The sequence below is a fragment of the Peromyscus maniculatus genome, chromosome 6 (genome assembly GCF_049852395.1).
Source record: "Peromyscus maniculatus bairdii isolate BWxNUB_F1_BW_parent chromosome 6, HU_Pman_BW_mat_3.1, whole genome shotgun sequence".
Classification (NCBI taxonomy): domain Eukaryota; kingdom Metazoa; phylum Chordata; class Mammalia; order Rodentia; family Cricetidae; genus Peromyscus; species Peromyscus maniculatus.
The window spans coordinates 34,401,786-34,423,762 of NC_134857.1; the positions used below are offsets into that span (position 1 = coordinate 34,401,786).

Sequence of the window (21,977 nt, forward strand, 5' to 3'; positions counted from 1 at the left end):
TTGGTTAACACGCAAACATACTGCTGGAAACAAATGAGACAACAAAACACCACGTGCCCAAGCTACTGCTTCAAATCAGGCCCTAACTGCCTGCTCTGGCCAGATCAGCCTTCGGGCCCTCACAGTCTTGGATCCTGTGTACCTATAAATTCTTCACCGGTAAGTCTATCCTTTAAAGTCTTCCTAAGTTTTCAATTTGTCATTTTTACTGAGGACGATGGCCTTTCTGATGAATGCCTGAGGGCATAAGACGTGGACCCTGCAGCAGCCTCTCCCCTGCCCGCCCAGGTCTTAGACACCAGAAACGCGTGGGGATTGTTCACGTTAGAATGATGGTGGAAGCAGCCCACAGAGGCAGAACGGCAGACTCTGCATCCGCTTTTGCCTTTCCCGGGATGCATTTAAATTCCCCAGCTTCATCACCAGGTGTCAGGGTTATTAATAGGATGGTTGATGGCTCGGCTGGCTGAGTCTTCTAGACACAGGAATGGTGCCTTCCATCTCCAGTGTTTCATACCGATGCCTAATCTGCTGCTCAACCACACCTCACAGCTGTCTTACTTCTTCTAATTAATCTATCATCTATCTATCATCTGTCTATCTATCTATCTATCTATCTATCTATCTATCTATCTATCTATCTATCATCTGTCTATCTATCATCTATCTATCTATCTATCTATCTATCTATCTATCTATCTATCTATCTATCTATCATCTGTCTATCTATCATCTATCTATCTATCTATCTATCATCTGTCTATCTATCTATCTATAATCTATCTATCTATCTATCTATCTATCATCTGTCTATCTATCTATCTATCACCTATCTATCTATCTATCTATCTATCATCTATCTATCTATCAATCTATCTATCTATCGATCGATCTTTCAATCGATCGATCGATCGATCCAGTGTGGCTGAGGGAAAGGGAGGTGGCAAACCCACGAAGGTCAGGAACAAATTTTCAAGTAGGTTTTCTCTCTCCATCTTGTAGGTTCTGGGAATGGAACTCAGGTCCTCAGGCCTGGCAGCCTTTGCCTACTGAGGCATCTTGCTGGACTATTTTGCTGTTTTGTTGTGGTTTTTAATGTCCACTTTATTATTAATTGTGTGTGTGTGTGTGTGTGTGTGTGTGTGTGTGTGTGTGTGTGTGTACACATTCAGACTGGCTCAGCAAGTATTTTACCCACTGATCCATGTCTCCAGCTGTTTGGTTTTACTTTGCAATAATGTATAAGTGGAAACTTTATTGTCACTAAATTAAAAGAGGTAGTTCTGGTTTTGTTTGTTTTTTTTTTCTTTTATTGCAAGAGTTTTACTCCAAGTCAAAGTCTCTTGTTTTTCAGGCTTTAAAAACAGAAACAACACTGGTGCTGGAGAGATGGTTCAGTGGTTAAGAGCACCGGTTGCTCTTCCAGAGGCCCTGAGTTCAATTCCCAGCACCCACAAGGTGGCTCCCAACCATCTCTAGTGGGATCGGATGCTCTCTTCTGGCATAAAGTCTTACATGCAGATAGAGCACTCATACATAAATTAAATAAATAAGTCTTAACAACAAACCAGAAACACACACAGGAGAGATAAATTATTTATAATCCTTGGGTTCTCACGGCTCTTGGACATAAGTTAAAGTCATACCGAGAAGATTTAAAAAGAGTCATGGATAGTAATGATCTATTTGAGACATAGCTATTGATACAATATAAACATGTGTGGATGGATGCACATGGATATACTCCGATAAACTGATGAGAATTCAAAGCATTTAAAGCAGTCACAGATACATTTAATAAACTTAAGTTCAAAGTAACAGCAAACACATTACTATCACCAGATGGGACAAGTGATAAAAACTGTACATTAATCACAGGAAAGGACGGCTCCTCCCAGGTGTCGGGGCTCCTCACCACTCAGTACAAAGGGGAGAAAGCGGCAGTTGCAGGTGTTCAGTGTCCCTAGAAAACGGTCACAGCACTGTCTATGGTCTGTCACCTTCTACCTCTTCCCAGAAGCCTGTCCTGTGGATGGCATTTAAGAACCAGGAGAAGAGGGCTGAAAATCACAATAACAATAAAACACACCCCTAGCTGGTCTTGGTCTGGGCCTGTAATCCTCGTCTCCACAGGATACTGAAGCAAGGGACTCAAGGTCAAGTCCTGTCTGCTTTACAGAGTGAGTTGAAGGCCAGACTGAGCAACTTGGTGAGAGCCTGTCTTAAAATAAAAAGTAGCTCACTGGAAGCATGGACAAATGCTAGCTTCAGTCCCCAGTACAGAAAATCCTACTAATAAAATAAAAATAGAACCTGACTCTACTTCCCTGAAATCTAGAAGATATGCAAAACAAAAATAAAAATCCCTCTGTGTGTCAAGTATGTGTGAATTCGTGTGAGTGTGAACATACACATGCCAAGTAGCACACACAGGAGTCTGAGGACAACTTTGGAGTTAATCCTGGCGTTCACTTGTTTGAGGCTCGGTCTCTTATTGCTTGCTGCTGTGTATGTCAGGCTAGTTCATCAGAACCGCCACGATTCACCCTCTGCTCCCCATCTCTCCTAAGGAATGCTGGGATTGCAACCACATGCTACCACATATGGCCTTTTGTGGATTCTGTGGACCTAAACCCAGGTCCTCATCATAATGCAGTATTATCCACTGACCTCTCCTCCCTCATCAGCCCCTGAGGATAAAGGAAAAAGTTGAGTTGGTTTTCTTTTTAAGAAGTGCACACACAGTTTTTCATGCAGGCATTTTTCTCAAAGGAGTTCTGCCATCCTGAGGGCTACGAGCTATAAAAGGCAATGAGAGACAAGAGCATCTCCTACCAGACCCCAAGAGTTCCTGAAGACCTTTAACAGTGAAATCATTTAGCAAAACACAGATGCAAGCCAATTACGAAATCACAGTGTCTTCAAGATTGGCTTCTGGCTCACACCGGCTTGAAGCTGATTATCCCTTCCACCTGAGGGGACAGAAAATGGAACTTGCCTTTCATGCTTCCTGGGCTACATTGAGACCTCACGCCTGCTCTTTTACCACACTTGATTCTAAATTTACCCCATTCCCAACAGCCAAACAGCATCACATGAGTTTTGAGTCGCCTTTGGGTATCCATCCTTAAGATCCCATGGAGCTGAGGTATGGGAGATGGCTGAATAAGCAAGGTGCTTGCTGTACAGGCCCTGAGGACCTGAGTTTGAATCTCCAGAGCCCATATAAAGCTGGGCATGGTAGCATACATCTGTAATCCTAATGCGCCTCTGGAGAGATAGAAATAGGAGAATCCACAGAAGCTTACTGGCCAGTTGCCTGGCAAACAACGAAAAAGACAGCCTGTTCCAAATAAGGTGGAAGGTGAGGACCTAGGCCTCAGGTTGTCCTCTGACCTCCACAAATGCATATACCATCATATACACTCACAATTCCGACCCCCTACACACACACACACACACACACACACACACACACACACACACACACACGCCCAATTCTGGTTCAATGCCACTGTAGATGAAACCTGAATTTCAGTCACTTTATCTCAGCACCTCAGTTTGTCCTTGATGCAAGAAGAGTCTGAATCTCCCTGGAGAGACTATTTCAAGTACCATAAACTGAGCTTCTGAGCTGCAGGCAGTAAGACCAGCACAGAGCCTAAGCCTGTGGGACACATTCAAGTGACTGGATGAGATAGAAAATAAGAGGAAAACAGGGCATGGTGGCATATGCCTTTTATCCCGGGTACTTGGGAGGCAGAGGGAAGAGGGCGGTGAAGTTCAAGGTCTGACTGAGCTGTGGCATGAGTTGAGTTCAAGGTCAGCTTGAATAACAGCTGAGGGAAAAGGCAGAGGGCAGAGAGTTCAGTGGTAGACGTCTTGCCTGGCACGCAGGAAGCCCATTTCATTCATGAATACACAGAGAAGGAAGTTGCGAAGAGATTAAATAAAGAGGTAGTGGGGGAGGAAGGAGAACGGATAGGGTACCTGGATGCTCACAGAGAGGGTAAGGAGGCCCATGTTACAGGGTGGGGCTAGTTGAACAAGCCAATGGGAAGTCTCTCATGATGTTCCAGAGGCTGGCAGCTCAGACCTCGATAAACAAGGGCCCTGAAGACACGGGAAGAAGCTGTGAGTGTCCAGAACAGGAAGGCTCACACCTTCCCCCCACTTCCAGACCTTCCCAGAGCCTACCAGAAAGTGCTAGAACCATCAGATGCTTGTAAAAGCACCTCCCATAAGCAGGCATGGGTGTGTGTGTGTGTGTGTGTGTTGAAACACTGAAGCCTGAAACAGTCATCCCTCTTTTTACTCAGACCTTTTTGTCTCTCCACATTCTTGCTTCAGGATGCTATACTTGGAAAAATAAACACACACACAATCTTCTTTCAGCATTCTTTTGTCAAGGGTCTTTATAAGCATGAGGGATTTCCACATTCCATAATTTATAACAAGCTTTTCATCGGGGCTTTAAAACAAAGGCCTCTGGAAAGCTCACTGATGACGCTTCATCTGGCAATGGTAACATATTTATGTAGAGGAACTCGCAATATAGATTTTGCGTTAATACTCCTTAATCTTTACTCCTTACATTTCAACTTAACCTCCCTCAAAGGAAACGGCTTCCAGAATCCTCTTCAAATATTCATATGGTCTCTTGTGGACACTACAAAAAACCTGCTCCATGTAACATCCATCCCCTGACCCCAGCCTCAGCCTTCAGCCTCCATAAGAGTTGGGAGTCACCAAATACTAGCCATTCTGCACCACTGGCTCACAAAGGTGCACTTCTAAAGTAAGCAAATGTTGGAGGGATGCATGCCGGGAATGAACTGGAAGGTCTGATCTTAAAATGAGCAAAATGGAATCAAGTTTGTAAACTTGATATCATCATTAGACCAAGGATGACATTCAACAGGATTTGATGCAGGTTTTAAAATGAGTATTCTTACACTTTCATTTATTTATTCCCTGTGTGCATGTGGGGAACATGCCACAGAGCCCGTGTGGAGGTAAGAGGACCACTTGCAGGAGTCAGTTTTCTCCGCCCACCTTGTAGGATCCAAGGATTGGACTGAGGTCCCTAGACTAGAAACACTTTCACCCACTGGCCATGTCACAGGCCTAAGTTGTTTTTTTATTAATTATCGGAGAGGAGGAGGATGATAACTTAAGAGAGATAGAGTTCTCTGAAAATATAAAAAGGCATTTACAAACATAACCACAATGGTAGCAGAATGCATCTATTACCAGAGAAACTACAAACGGATGTTGTGAAATGTGCAGAATCCGTCATTACATTGGACTGGGAGCATCTGAGCAGGCTTCGTGGAAGAGATGGCATTTAAGATAGGCTTTGAATGAAATGAGTTACATTTTAGCAGATGGAGAATGAGCAAGAAAATGTTTGAATAACTAGAAGGTAGGAGAGTTGAGGGCTGTGGAAAGCAGCTGTGCAGGGATGCTGGAGGGTAGATGAGAGAATCGTGGCGGTCTGAACCCTGAGCTTACTGCGCAGTCGGGGAGGAGCCACTCAGGGCTTCTAAACAACATGGACCAGAGAGCAGGTCATCTGGGAGGATGCTTAAATTCAGGAACTTCATATGACTTTCTTTACTCCAAATGAGAGCCTAAGGTCCATGAGGAAGCTCTGAGCCTGGCTGACTTCAGGCCAAGCTAGCGTCTCTTCTCTGGCTTGTAAGTGCCTCTGACATATACCTTCACACAGAAAATTCTACTGAAACTCCAGGTCTTTTTTCTACTACAAGCACCTTCTGACCTGGCCTGAGCCCTTGTAACTACATCTTCAGAGGCTCAGCTATTGCTCAGCCATTCTATTCCTTTACCTTTCCAGATGTGGACATGAAATCTCCCCGGATCATAGGTGAGCAAACAAAAAGTCGGACCTGCGGGCTCATTATTCTGTTAATCAGATACCGCCTGACTCAGGCTATGCAAGCATTGGAACATGATCTCCACATTTTAAGGACCTTGGAGGTGGTTTGCCAATGTCTTTATACAGCAGTGTTCCCTTAGAGTTCTCAGCCACCTCAGCCTGGGTACCTTCTGGGCTTTTCCTCTCATTACTGGCACTTCCCACAGAGCTGTGGCTATGAATCCACAACAGTCCACTGGGCCTCTCTCCATCAGCCACCACCCTGGTGATCATAAACTACACTACAAGTGCCCTAAGAGGCTCCTCACCCTAACTCAGCAGCTTCCACTTCCAATATCAACAGACCTCCTATTCTTAGAAGCACAGTGAGCATTTTATTTGATGGTGTCGGTAGTGAAATGAATACAACAAAAATACTGAGTCAAACTCCAGGATTCACGGACCTCCCAAATTAAAAAAATAACAAGGACACAAGGCAAAGAGTGGCGGCTACTGCCTGAAATTCTAGTACTCAGAAGGCTGAGGCTGGAGGATCACTGTGAGTTCAAGGACACACTAGGTTGTAGCAAAACCCAACCTCACCAGGCCCCCACAAAATAGTACAGTGACATATAACCTGCCTCACAGTTCACAATAGCATAAATGTCTTTTTTTTTTAATTCTATGTGTTTTGCCATGGGAAGTTTTGGGTCCCCTGAAACGGGAGCTGCAGACAGTTGTGAGCTGCCATGTGGGTGCTGGGACTTGAACCCTGGTCCTCTGGAAGAGCAGCCACTGCTCTTAACCTGCTGAGCCATCTCTCCAGGCCCAGCAATAGCATAAATATGAGTGAGAGTGTGAGAGGCGTCTTTGGCTCTTGGTGACGTCTCTCTTAGAGAGAGGCTTCTCCTCCTGAAACCATATTGTAAGTTGTTTTTCTCATTTCCACATGGCAACTTCACTCACAGGCTACACCTAGCTTCTGCCTTTAATCTGCTCCATGGTTTCTTTTGTTGTTGTTAGGAAAAATGCTTTCCCTGCTTACTCAGCTCTCTTTCCCTTCTGTCTCCAGAACTGGAAGTTGGCTTTCTTTGTGCAAGCCTGTTTCTCATGAAGATAGCATGTCTCTATCACACCATGAAAATGACCTCACCCTGACTTGGAATGGGCAATAGAATGACTCTTTGGTGGTAGGGTAATGGCAGTGGGCTTGGCTCATTCACTTGGTAACCCATGCCAGCTTGTAAACTGAAAATCCAAATTTCTCCATTGGCAAAGCTGCAAATTTCCTTCCATCCAAGACATTAGGGGTTTTTTGGTTTGCTGGGTTGTTCCGATGGTTTGCATGTGTGTTGGTACTCATGTATGAACATGTGTGCAGAGGCCAGCAGTCAACCTCAGGGGTTGTTCCTTGGTGCATGAATGTCCTGCACTGGTGTTTGAGGGGGACTCTCTCACTGGCTTGGAACTCAACAAGCAGTTAGGGTGGCTGGCCAGTGAGTACCAGGGATCGGCCTGTCCTTCCCCCCCACCCCCAGTCCTGGGACAAGAAGTATGTATTGCCAGGCCTGGTTTTGGTGGAGGTGTTCTTAAATTTTTATTTTATTTCATTTATTCATTTATTGTGTGTTTGGGGGGTTAGTGGGTTGGTGTTGGGAGCATTTTTTTCCTAACAACAACAAAAGAAGGCAGAGGTCAGAGGGCAATACATGTAGGAGTCAGTTCTCTCCTTGTACCACGTGGGTCCCAGGGATCAAACTCAAGTCATTGGGCTTGGTGGAAGGCGACCTTTAACCACTGAGCCAGCTCTCCAGCCTGTTTTGGGTGTCTTCAAATACACAAAATGTTACCTCTGAAAAAACCAGGAATCCATTCAGGAACCAAAAAAATGAACTTCTCTTGACAGCCACACTGAGAACATGCTAAGGTTTACGCCAATGATGTCCAGTCCATTGCTCAAAACGCTGTGGAACTCATCTTGGAAACTGCTCTTGAGAAAGAGCAGAGAAAGCACAGAGCTCTTGAGAAAGCAGCCTCTAGGGGTTCACAGCTGCACTTTGTTTCTGCCACTGGTCTGCCCACCAAGCACCTCGGCCATCACATTTGAAAAGCTCTTCTGCTTTTTCCTTACTTAGAACAGTCACTGGAAGTGGCCTCCAAACTCACAGTGACCACCATGCTAAAATGAGAGAACCTTGGGGAAGATGGAGTGTTCTATATCACAATCGTGGTGGCTGTTACACAAATACATGCCTTTATCTGAACTCTGTTTATAGAATTTTTGCACTGAAAATTAGTGAATTTTGTCTGAGGGTCAATATTATCTGAATGAAGAATTGAAATATGGAGTCAGAAGAAAATTTCCAAAGCCATATTGTATCTTAAGTATGAAAACACATGTGTAAAGCTTTTGACACTTCTAAAGTTTAGGGTTTAGACATAGATGTACCACAAAATGTGAGAGACTTCCTAGAATATATAACCCAAATACAAGATATTTCATTTTATCTTTCAGATAGACACACTATCTGGATTGTCCTTCAGCCAGACTGTGTCTGATGAGTTCATGGAGTCTTTTCTATTTCAGTCTGGACTTGTGACCACTAGTATTCATCTGTTATATGACTAATTGGAGCAAGAGTCTAGTGTGTAGCCATAAGTCAAGCTACTTGGCTCGTTGGGGTATTTTGCCTTTCTTAAAACAGCTATAATCACGCCATGGTCAGCTAAGTGAATTGGCTTAGTCATCAGGCCAGACACTGGGTCGCTAACACTGGACCTTAAGAGTGTATGTGTTCCCAAACAAGCCGGATTTCTCCAAGTCATTTCAACCCTCAGGAGCTTTGCCTGGCTGCAGAACATGCCTAGCCAGGGCAAACAGAATTCACTTTCCATACTCTTGTCTGTGGCTTTGGTCATTATGGGAGTCAAGCGCAAAACAGTGCTGAGGTTACTGGCAAGGATTAAAACAGTAGAAAATGCATTATTGATTTGTCTGGGTGGGTCTAAACTGTCAAGGTTCTGGGTAATACATCCATGTCTTGGACCAGAGACTTTTGGAAGACTCTGTTTTGTTGAACAAGTACTTCTGGGCCTCAGTATCACTCTTACTTAGGGCTGCACTATCCGATCAGAACTTATCAGGACACATTAATTAGATCACCAGAAAGGGTGGGACGCAGCCAGCAACATCTGTGAACAACCCAAGTTCATGCCTGGAGTCAAAACTACTAATTTTCCAAAGAAACAACTCAAAGGAGATAATGCTGCCATGAGAGCTGTTTGCTTGTGGGCAAAGAATGGACGTCACTTGTTTTCGATCTAAACTGCTTTGATAAACCCTGCTGAAGCACCAGGAACAAAAAAAACTAGATGTATCATGCAGAGATACAGAACTGCCTTTGCATCATTGTATTGGGGTGAGGGGACTTGAAAAGCAATGTTTTTCATTTTTCACCTATTCATAATTACAAACAAATTCCTCAAACCCAAAGTCAATTCATATATAAGTATTTTGCATGGCTTTCTGCATCCGGAATATCTGTGAGTTCAAGATGTTGTTGGCAGATTAAAGGCCTATCATGTTCCTTTGAAAACAAACTAACCAAAAATTCAATTTACTTTTACATTTAATTGAACTTAATAAGTATCTGTTACTTACATGCCATTTTAACTATAATCACAGGGACTCTGAAGAGTATAAGACATGGCTTCATCTCTTCATGGCTTTCTGATTTCATTGAGAAAGACTACAAACACATTAAACTAGCTGAGCAATGTCCTAGACGTGACTCAGTTTTCCCACTTGTGAAATGAAAGAGTCAAAATAGATGATTCCTGAATGGTCCCAGGTCTGTATAGATTTTTAAAGCAAAGTGTGTGCATGTGTTTGTTCGTGTGTGTGTGTGTGTGTGTGTGTGTGTGTGTGTGTGTGTTTTCACAGGCATTCAACTACCACGCCCCATGTGTGGCCAGAGAACACCGTTGGGAGTCAGTCTTCCACTTCCCCTTGGTTAAGACACCGCTGCCTGGGTCAGGCTAGCTGGCCTGTGAGCTTTGGGGAATTCTGTCTCTACCTCCCATGTTGCTGTACGAATGCTGGGATGACAGACATATACTACTGTGTCTGCCTCTAAGTGGCTTCTGGGGATCAGAACTCAGATCCTCACACTTGTATACCAAGCACTTTACCTACTGATCCATCTCTTCCATCCATCCAAAGCTTTTATCTGATATCTAAATACCCCGCATGGGAAACAATGTATGACAGTGTAACAGTTAAGCTCAAATGTATCACAAAAATAATCAATACAATAAGAAGTCTAAACTGAGAGAAATCAGTCCCTGACTGTGGCAAAGGATTCCTGGAAAAGCAGAAACTTCAACTTGGACTTGTGGGTAGAATTTGGAGGGGCAATGGGAGGGGTCCTTCTTCCCTGGGAATGCAGAAGACTTGCTCAGGAGGATTGAAATGGCTCTAGAGCCGGACCTGAAAAGTTAAGTCTGTAAGTGCCTCTGGGGATGAAAGGGTTACACGTTCTCTTCTCAGGCTGTCCAGCTGCATCTCACCTCTCTTAGATCCTGTCCTCACTTACTCTCACCTGTCTCTTGCTTCTCCCCCATACTGACCTCCTCAGACCAATCTCAGACACCAGGCATGCTTTAACGGGTCTGCACCTTGTGCTGGAGTTTGCCTACCCCTCCCTATACTTGCTCAAAAGTCCCTTTCGAAGTCTACTTATTTGCAGGACTAGAGGAAGAATCCAGTTGCATCAGTGCTAGGCATGTGCTCTACCAGTGAGGCATCAAATTGCAGCCTACACTTTACACACACACACACACACACACACACACACACACACACACACTCACATACACACCTGTTTCAACAGGCTTTATTTTCATTTAACACCTAATTATATTCTACCATACTATATAATCTATTTGTTTTGTAAAAATGTCTATCTCCAGCCTTCAAGTAGAATGAGCCCTCTTAGAAAACAATGCAAGCCAGCTGTGGTGGTTTGAAAAGATACAGCCCTCATAGACTCATGTGTTTGAATGCTTGGCCCATAGGGAGTGGCATTATTAGGAGGTGTGGCCTTGTTGGAGGAAGTGTGTCACTGTGTGTGGGGGTCTCATACACTCAAGCTATACCCAGTGTGACACACAGTTCACTTTCTATTGCCTGTGGATCAAGATGTAGAACTCTCAGCTCCTTCTCCAGCACCATGTCTGCCTGCATGCTGCCTTGCTTCTCACTATGATGATAATGGACTAAACCTCTAAAACTGTAAGCCAGGCCCAATTAAATGTCTTCCTTTATCAGTGTTGCTGTGGTCATGGTGTCTCTTCACAGCCATAGAAACCCTAACTAAGACAACACTAACAGTCAAGTGCAGCATGAATCCTAAAAGTTCTTATTAATAAAATCAAACCCGGGGCCAGTTATTGGGGTGAAATGCTGGATGGTCAGAGAGACAGAACAAACCACAGCTAACCTCACCTGGCCAACTTCTCAGCTGGTCCTGTTTCCCTTCTGTGTCCTCATCCCAATGGCTCTCAGCTGAACTGTGCTGCTAGAAGCCTGAAAGCTTAACCAGTCAAAAGCTTCTAGTTTCTGGTCCTCACACCTTATATACCTTTCTGCTTTCTACCATCACTCCCTGGGATTAAAGGCTTGCTTTCTGAGATTAAAGGCGTGTGTCACAATGCCTGGCTGTTTCCAATGTGGCCTTGAACTCACAGAGATCCAGAGGGATTTCTACCTCTGGAATGCTAGGATTAAAGGCGTGTGTGCCACCATTTTCTAGCCTTTGTATCTAGTGTTCTGTCTCTGACACCAGATAAGTTTATTAGGGTGCACAATATTTTGGGGAACACAATACCACCACAGTCAAGTCCAGGCACATAATAAAAACAGTCAATACAACAAGAGGTCTGGAGAGGGAGATGGGAGAGGGAGAGGGGGAGGGGAAGGAAGAAGGGAGGAAGACAGCGAAGGGGGGAGAGATTTTTCTCTGCTTAGAACAGCATCTGGCACAGAATAGGGACCTGGATTTCCACATCCAGTGAATCACAGGGATGCATAAACACAAGAAAGGTCTGAGGTCCAGCACACAGGCTGAAGTATATGGGGGTAGGGCTACCAAGAATGCAGAGAGCATGAGGTCATGAAAGAAGCAAAGAGCTCTGCCCAGCCCTGGGTAGCCACATGAAGCATCGGAAGCAGACGGGCCGCACTAACTCCTCATCAGGGTATAGACTGAAGAAAAGGGCTGGCGGTGGGAATTAAAAGAATGTTCAAGGCTGAAAGAGGAATGAAAGGCGAGTTGGGAAGAAACAATGTATAGTTTTATAAACAGTGCCAGTTTGCAGGGGGTCAGTTGTTTCTGAACACATCTGATCGCTGTTTTCTTCCGGCTGGCATTTCTGTAGCCGGTAGCAAGGAAGCTATAAACAAGGAAGCAGAAAGCACACAGTTCCCCTAAAGCAACTCAGCATCGGGGCAAGCAGCCTGGGGAGGTCTAGCACACTCTGGTCCTTTCCATCCACTTGAAGGAGCCAAGGAAAGTCCAGGAAGGATTGTTTTTCCTGGTTTTCTGGTTTTTCTCGCTTCTTTTTTCTTCTCATTATGTTTCCCTTCTGCAGAACAGCAGCCACCACTCATGACCCTCACCACCCCACGACTGGCGTTTGGTACGACGTCACAGTAGAAGTGGGAAGGGAAGGGGGGCTGTGACATGTGACAGCCTTGGCTAATCCATACAGAACTGTCTTTTTTCCTGGTGTAGAAGTGGAACCCAGGGCCTTGTGCATGCTGGGAAAGCGCTCTACCAGTGAATCACACCTCCAGCACAAAAAAAGTATTCTGTCTAAGGCTGATTTCTTTTGTAAAAAGTTATATTGAATACTCGTATTAATTTTTTCAGGTTTCCATACATGCATACAGCGTATTTTGATCCTAGCCACTGCCTAACATCAATCACACCCTCCTCTGGGTTCCCCCCACACCCACTCCCACACGCCACCTTCCCCAATGTGTGCCGTCCATATACTCATGGATGTGGGGTCATTTACTGGAGCCTGGTGGATGTACCAGGGGCCACACTTAGGCTGATTTATTATGAATGTGTTTCCTCAATGATGAAAACATGGCATGCTAACCCCCAGTCATCCAGCATCACTTGGAACACATGTGGTGTCTTCCTGGGGGAACCAGGGCGGATCTTTCCTTCTTGACTGTGTACAGACATCAAAAGTGCAGTGGGTGGTAGGGATGTAGGACAGGCTTTGAGAGACAGCGTACACTTGCGCACACTTTCATTTTGCTATCGTTTCTTTCAAAAGTTTTTCAAGAACCGTTTTCTTGACTAACTTGGCTTCTATCTTTTTTTTTTTTTCTTTCTGCCATTTGAGCATATACCCTACCTAGAGTTGTTCTTTCACCCCGGGGCCCATCTGGCAATGTCTGAAGGAAACTGTGGAGGAGACAAAAGGTAGTCCTACTCATATTTAACAGGCAGAGGCCACGTACTATGGTCTGAATGCTTGTATTCCCCCGGCTCAGCCATTGGCAAAATCTAACATTGGAAATTAATTAGCTTAGGAGGGTGGAGTCTCAGGATCGGGGTTACTCATGAATGGGGTTAGCGTCCTCATGAAAGGTCTAGAGAGCCACCTTGCTCCGCCTCCATGTGAAGCTATTGTTAAAGCACATCTTACCAGATACTGGATTCTGACCTTGATGTTCAACCTTGACCCCCAGAATTGCTAGAAATAAATTCCTGATATTTAAAAGCTACCCAGTTTATGGTACTTTATCGTAACTGCCCCCAGAGAACCACAAGGGGTGCAACTGAACCCACCCAGTGGTACAAAGATCAGCTCCTGCCGCACAGAGGACTCTAATTTAACATGGCAGTGATGCTGACCGGGAGAGACTCTGCCCTCAACCGCCCCATAGTGAGCCCCACGTTATGATAAAGTAACAACCTTGTTAGGTTAAGGGTCCTTCACAAGAGACTAATGCTAATTAGGAGCACTTAGATTAGATCTTCAGATGTGCCTGAGAGGGTGTTCTGTGCTCTGTTCTGTTCCTACACAGAAAATCTAGAGAAACTTAGCCACAGAATCGGGAAACAGAAGAGCCTAGAAGGGGCAGAGGTTATCGCAGGCCTATCTCACCTTACTGGTGGTTGAGGAGGAAGTTACCCACAGGGCCGGCCCCACAGCTGTCCAGTTGCGGAGCTGGGACCTGAATTCACCCCAGCCCTCAGCCTGTTTCCTCTACTTGAGCACCCAGCAGGTGGGAAAGTCTGGTGCCCAGTGAGGTCACAAATAAGTTCCCAAGCCAACGTTCCCCTCTGATGTCGGCGGCAAAGAAAACTCTGGCGGGCGCTGGTGCGTGGCCCATTCGGCTCAGGAGAGGGTTCGGTTCCGGCTCTGCCCGCTTGTCATAGACCCAGCTCCTGCTAGTGGAGGCCTTTCAAGGAGGCCTGTTAGAGGGCGTGAGAACGGCCTCAAGCGTGTCGTGTGGCCTTTCAGTACCATTTCTCCCTGAACGGAAAGTCCCAGAAGAGAGAAGATCTAGAAACACAATAGCTTAAACCTCCCCGAGCGGCACAGGACGGCTGCTCTGCTCTCTCTCCTGGACACAGGGCGGCTGCACCTTACCACACCCATCACATGCTTCCCCTTAAGCCTGAACCACAGGAGAACAACAGCACAGAGGTCACACCGCTTTGGGCCTGGGTGGCATCTTCTCCCTCCAGGGCACGTGGGTCTCTTTCTGGTCAGCATTCTCAACCCATCCCGGTGATTCCCTTTGGGGTCCAACGGCTGGTGGCCCTCCACAAACCTGGCTCATTGGCCCTCTCCTTTCCAGCCGCTACCTCCAGGCTTCCAGGAAAACCCAACTAGAGTCGGAGCAGGTAAGTCACTTGTCATTTCTAGATGTCACGGAACAGGTACACGTCCCCTTTCACTGTCGACAGGTTTTATGACTAGCTACTTACACAAAAACTGACAGCAGGAAGAGAGAAAGGCCTTCCTTCCCATGTGACATTAGCGAGTCCTATCATGGGCCACTGCGGACTAGGACGCATCTCGCATGTGATTAGCCGAGTATGGGGTGACGCCTCTGCATTACCCACAAGGCTTCCAACAGTTCTTCAAGGAAGGTAATTTCATTCCCGTTTTAAAGGCAAAAGAACCAGGGAATGGGAGGATTTGTGATCGTGAGGCCTGTAAATAAAATTTTTTAAACACCCTTGCCTTGTTTATTTTTTCAACATGTTGTGAATCAGGATAGACATAACAAGGTACAGGAAGTGGGGACTCCCAACATATGACTACTTGGGGTGGGAAGAACACAGCTCAGCCCATGTAGGATAGAGGTGAATGTCAACTTGCCACAACTTATAATCACCTGGGAAGAGAAATGGTGGTGGTGGTGGTGGTGGTGGTGGTGGTGGTGGTGGTGGTGGTGGTGGTGGTGTGTGTGTGTTTGCCCACATGTATGTATGTATGTGATCCACATGTGTGCCTGGTACCTGTAGAGGTCAGAAGAAGGTGTTGGGTCCCCTGGCACTGGAGTTACAGGTAAGTACTACAAACCAAACACGGGTTCTCTGAAAGTGCAGTGAGTACTTTTAATTGCCGAACCATTTCTCCCTCTCCAAGGGAAGAGAGTTTTAATTGATTAGTTGTCTTCATCCAGTTGGCCTGTGTGTATGTCTGGTGTGTGTGTGTGTGTGTGTGTGTGTGTGTGTGTGTGTGTGTGTGTGTGTGTGTGTTGGGGGGGCAGTGTCTCAACGGTTAATTGATACAGAAGACCCAGCACACTGTGGGTGGCACCATTCCCTGGGCAGGGGTTCCTAAATTATACAGGAGAGGGAAAAGGAAGGAAGGAAGGAAGGAAGGAAGGAAGGAAGGAAGGAAGGAAGGAAGGAAGGAAGGAAGGAAGGAAGGAAGGAAGGAAGGAAGGAAGGAAGGACAGCTAAGAAGCAGCAAGTGGGCAGCATGGGTGGTTTCCTGCTCGGTTCTTAGCTGTGTATATGATGTGACTGGTTCCAGCCTTGACCTCCTGAAACGGTCAACTGTCACCTGGAACTCTAACCCAAGGAAGCCTTTCCTCCCGTAAGTTGCTTTCGGTCACGATGTTTTTAATCACGGTGACAGAAATGGAACTAAAGTACCATGACAAGTAGTTTCAGGGTAAAAGTTATAAAGATAACAGAGACTGTTCCAGAAGCTTGGGCAGGAGGTTTCTCCTGTTACATCTTCTATTAGCATGCTACATCTTTCGCAGCTAATGGACCAACGCTGACACATTATTATTAACTAAACTGCACACTGTATTCAGATTTCCTGCATTCTCATCTAATGTCATTTTCTCAGGATCCCATCTAAGATGCCACGCTGCACCGCTCAATTGTGTTAGGCTTCTCTTGTCTTGGATGGCTTCTCTGACTGTTGCTTTAGATAACCAGTTTAGAGAGGATGGGGTAGCTACTTAGGGAAGACTGACTAGCTTGTAGTCTTCATCATGTTTAAACTGGCATCATGGAGGGCCACAAAGGCAAAGCGTGTGTGTGCCGTTGTGTGTGTGCATGTAGGGGAGACCAGAGATGCCAGGTGTCTCATCTATTGTTCTCCACGTTAAGACAGGGTCTCTCATGGAATCCAGAGCTTGCTGTTTTTCAAGTAGTCTGGTGGCCAGCCAACCCCAGTGATTTTACTGCTAGGGTTACAGGTGTGCATGGCCCCATCCTGGTTTTTTGTTTGTTTGGTTTTTGGTTTTTCTGTGTGATCGCCTTGGTTGTCCTGGAACTCGCTGTGTAGACCAGGCTGGCCTCAAACTCACAGAGATACACCTACCTCGACCTTCCAAGTGCTGGGATTAAGGGCAGGCGCCACCACCGCCTGGTGACATCCTGATTTCTTATACGGGTTCTGAGGATCACACTCTTGCCAATGGGTCATGTCCCTAACCCTGTTCCTATCCCTTCTTAGGAAGGACACATGATGGCAACATCACTTGTCACTGATAAAAAGCGCCTTCGCCATCTGGCTGAGATAGAAGTGGCTGAGTGTCCTTACTGTAAAGTGACTATTTCCCTTTCTCTTACCCAGTACCCTTCAGAAGGAAGTCACTCCTCTGTCCCCCAATTGGGGAATCTGGGTCCACCTCCCTGACAGTGGACTATCCACAGAAATGATTTACAATTCCTTTGTGTGAGAGGTATGTCTCCCTCTCCATTTATTTATTTGCTCAATCACTTATTTATATCAGTATGAACTTGTGGATGTTGATCTTATTCTTTGAGTTATTATCCAAGGCTACTTTATTTATTTTTGCTCAGTGTATTCTAGCTTTGGCCACCAGGAGTTCTTTTAGTTGGCTCCCTTTGACATAATGCCTCTCTCTCTCTCTCTCTCTCTCTCTCTCTCTCTCTCTCTCTCTCTCTCTCTCTCTCTCTCTGTGTGTGTGTGTATGTGTGTGTTGTGTGTGTGTGTGTGTGTGTGTGTGTGTGTGTGTGTATGTGTTTGTCTTTCTTACTTCTTCATTACAGGATTCCCTCAGGCTTGGCTTCTCTATTTCCTGGCTCTGCTATACAATCAGCCATTTCCTCAAGTAGCTTTAGCTCCTGTAAGCAGGTGTGTCTGTCGCTGTTAGGTTTCAATTCTAGGACCTCTCAACTGACAGAACAAGGGGGCGGGTTTGTGTGTGGTAACTGGCGCACACACGTCTATTTCTGCATGTCACTAATGATCTGTATTGATTTTAGTATCAGCTCATGCTGAAGTTTTTAACTCTAGCCCATTACCATGTGAATCATTACAGTCTTGGATCTTTAGGTTTGTTTTTTTTTTTAAATTATTTGTAGACGTGTGTGGTTGTGCTGGGCTCTGTACACACGAGGGTACAGCGTGTATAAAGAGGCCAGTGGTGTCGGGTTCTCTGGAGCTAGAGTTATAGGCAGTTGGGAACTGCCTGAATTGGGTGCAGGGAACTGAATTCTAGATCTCTTTAAGAAGAGTACGGAGTCTTAACCACTGAATCTCTCCCATCCCAAATCTTCCATCTTGAACATAACTCAAAAGAGAGAAATCTGCCTCCCACCATCTACCATCCACCTATTTAATTGTTCAGTGCTAATCTATGTATGTCATGGCTGTCTTAGAATGTTTAATATCTACACGGGGTGATGAATTTGAGTGAAGTGCTTAGGTACCCCTGTTTTGCCTTTGGGGGGTCTTTCGTTTTGTTTTTGAAGCAGGGTCTCACTGTGTAACATAAGTGGCCTCAAACCAACGATCCTTCTCTCAGCCTCTGGAGTGCTGGGATTACAGCTGTGCACCGCCACACCCAGACTTGTGTTCAGTATGATGGTGCCCACTCATGACCAGCGTGAGTCAGGCCAGCGCCCTCCCCTTCAATCTCGCCAGATAGTTCATCTATCTGCGACAGATCTTCCGTCACAATCTATGTGTCTTCTTAGAATCGCTGACCTGCCAAATATTTTCTCTAATTGTAGAGAGGAAAGCACATGTTTGCTATAACATGTTTGTACAAATACTGCATCATGTGTTTACCGTGACAGTATTATTCAGAATAGAGACACCACCTACATCTTCTGCGCCTCCTCTATTCAATCCTCCTCTTCCCCTAAATCCCTGTCAACTGCTGATGTTTCTGTCCCTACGGTTTTCCTTTTATAGAATGCCACAAAAATAGAATCATCAAGCACATAGGCTTTTTTGAGCAGCTTGAATGTTGTGATGTGGAGGTCATGGCAAGTCTGTTGAAAGCTGCCGGGGGGTAAATAAGCTCAGAAAAGTGACCATTAGATCTGGTAACATGGCAGGGAGGGAGAGAGGGAGAGTGAGAAAGTGTGAAATACTGTTTGGGAAGTGAAAAAGGCACACACAGCGGGGAAGGAAGCCTTAGTGTGGGGGGGGGGCGGGGGGGCTTGGTGCCACATTGGGGAGTCGGTAATGGTCAAGAGTCTCCAGAGAGGATGGCCAGAGGACAGTACCAAACTTTCTATATACTATATATATTCTATATATGTGATTTCTTACCTAGACATGCATAAGCTTTTTTTAAATTTATTTGTTTTTATTTTATGCGCATTGGTGCTTTGCCTGCGAGCATGTCTGTGTAAGGGTGTCAGATCATGGAGTAACAGACAGTTGTGAGCTGCCATGTGGGTGCTGGGAATTGAACTCAGGACCTCTGGAAGAGCAGTCAGTGCTCTCAACTTCTGAGCCACCTCTCCAGCCCAACATGTATTAACTTTATGATAAAGCTTAATATATGAGCCTGGAGTGGTGGCATAAACCTTTAATCCCAGCAGAGGCAGGCAGATCTTTGTGAGTTCAAGGCCAGTCTGATCTACAAAGTGAATTTCAGGACAGCCAGAAATAGACAGAGAAACCCTATCTCAAAAAAACATACGTAGGTAGATAGATAGATAGATAGATAGATAGATAGATAGATAGATAGATAGATAGATAGATGTTTAATGTATAAAGCAGACAGAGTGAGAAACTAACAATGAAGCAGACATCAGCTAGAACAAGTGTAGGAATGGGCTGCGTCAAAAGCTAGCTACCTGAGCCAGGCAGTGGTGGCGCAGGCCTTTAATCCCAGCACTTGGGAGGCAGAGCCAGGCGGATCTCTGTGAGTTCCAGGCCAGCCTGGGCTACCAAGTGAGCTCCAGGAAAAGGCGCAAAGCTACATAGAGAAACCCTGTCTCAAAAAAAAAAAAAAAAAAAAAAAAAAAAAAAAGCTACCTGAACGCTGCCTCTCAAAACATCTTACCATGGGGCTGGGAGACGGACGGTAAGGCGCTTGCTGCACGAACAGGAGAATTGGAGTTTGACACCAAGCACCCAGGTTAACAACAAGGGAAATGAGGAGGAAAGACTGTCAGAGGCGGAGGCAGTGGGAGCCTGTGGTGGAAGAACGTTTTGGGGTATGACTAGGAAAACACACCAACTGACAGCATCTATGACTGCACACATAAGATCAAGTGAGTCCAGAGTCCCAACATGCACAGGGCGGGGCTCATGAAGACCCACCTCCGGCTGGGGGCTACTGAAAGTTGCTGGTGGAGAGAGTGTGGCCTCTCACGGTGTTCCAGTGGATGCGGTCCAACACCCACGCACATTCTAGCATCTCTATCTGGACTCATTAGCTTGTAAAGAAGGAGGAGCCACAGCAGCATCTGAAGGTGGGAGAGGTATACGGGGAGGACGAGGTCTCTCAGGGGCAGGGGGAGTGAGGGACTAGATATGGTTAAAATATGTTGTGTCCACGGTGGAAATTCTCAAAGAATAAACACATACATAACTAAATAAGAAAGGTGGGAGCCTTGAGAAATGCGTGATCTAATTAAGTGAAGTCAAATGGATTGTGATCAACTGTGACACCAGCCAGGGTAACTTGGAATCACTCACATCAGCTGTCTGTGTCATTCTGAGTAAGGGCTCCAAACGAGGAATGCGCATGTATCAAGGATTCAATATCTGCACTCTCCAGACATTGCTTGTGCAGGGGGGTGCCCAAAGAAAGCCTCATTCGCAGCACCATGCACCTGGCCATGCTTGTCTTATCCTGTGGAGAATTAGCTAGATTTCTACCATGTGCTCTGGGGGCATTTAAACGAACAAGCAAAACACACCAAAAGAAGCATCAGAGATCTCCACGGAGACCCCCAGAGCAATTTCTTTAAGTGAGTTTGAGAATGCAAAGACTTGGAGAGCAGCTGTGGAAATAGCCTGACTCTGTGCTGTCTGAGACCATCCTCCCTCATGCCGGTCTCAACCTCGCTGCTGCTTCCGAAGCCGCTGGCCTCCCAAGTTCACTGGCTGACCTGGCCAAATCCTCTTCCAGGAACCTGGATCCCCCTCATGTGTCTTCAAGGCTTCCAGAGGTAATGTCTAGACAGATGGAGGAGAACACACCCAAACCTTCTCCCTGCAGCCGCTCTCGTTGCTCCTAGAGACCAATCAGGACAAAGCGGTCTTTCACATTTGGGTCCTCCACAGTATCAGCACCAGTGGTCAGAGTGCTAACACCTGACCCTTGCCAGCTCTTTGTTTTCTTTCTCCCAGCGGATCCTGTTCTTTCCAGTTTGTTCTGCAGAGGGCCGGGTATTAAAGTTTTCTCAGCACACACCAGAGGCAGGCCAGTTGGCCCCAATCCACGGATAAAGCATCTTGGAAGAGAACGGTCTTGCTCTTGAGTCCACTTCTTTTTCTAACCACTTTTAGTCATTATCAGCAGATTAAGCACAGACGGTGTGCACACTGCATAAAACTGATTAGTTGTGATTGTTGTTCATTATTCTCCCACTTCTTGTTTCCAAAAAATCTGCATTACAAACAACCCTCCAGGTTCTTACTCCAATCAACCTACCTCAGGTCTTACAATTAATATTCCTAATATAACCACCATGCCGTTCAACTCTCCCTTCGTAAGTAACAGAACCAAAGGTGATACCAAATCACAAATCTCCACGAAAAGAGAGGCCAAAGAGGTTAACGGCAGGGTGAACTTGACATTGCAAAAGCTAGGCCACCCCTGCACTAGAAACGTTCACCAGAGCTAGTGGCCCTGGCTAACGCGGGAAACACAGTAAAGACACAGTAAATTGTACACACAGAGCAGCCATCGGCAGTTTGCCTGATGGGGTCGGAGAGCATGTGGCTGATAGGTCTCAGGAGATGGGGAGCAAACAGCCATGATGGATTAAGTGATTGCTATTGGCTGTGTGCTCACCCTGAATATTTCACCGTGGACAGTAATCAATTACCAGAGACCAGTAATGATACCAATCAAACGCACTTAGCACTTCTGTGGCATCAACCCGAGGGCTGGTGACCTGCCAGCTGACAAAGGCTCGGGACTGCTCTGGAAATGATATGTGGGCTACCCATGGAACAGCTTGTAGATGGGGGAAGGCAGGACTTGTCCTTCACGTTAAAAAGATAAATGGCCAAATTAGCCATTTACCTGCCTTACATTAAGGTTTATCTTAAAGCAAGTAACCTTCTCTCTCCCTCCCAGAGGGCAGGAGGCACTGCT

The 21,977-nt window shown here is 45.8% G+C and overlaps 1 protein-coding gene and 1 long non-coding RNA gene across 3 annotated transcripts in view; both read right to left on the minus strand.

The window, feature by feature from the left end:
• Positions 1-21,977, minus strand: part of Maml3 (mastermind like transcriptional coactivator 3) — a 431,258-nt gene that overhangs the window by 249,823 nt on the left and 159,458 nt on the right. The gene's annotated exons all lie outside the window — the stretch shown is intronic.
• LOC143273844 (uncharacterized) lies at positions 10,833-18,840 on the minus strand. Its single transcript, XR_013052054.1, has 2 exons — positions 14,066-18,840; positions 10,833-13,359 (listed from the first exon to the last, which is right to left on the minus strand). It is a non-coding gene; the product is annotated as an uncharacterized LOC143273844 (long non-coding RNA).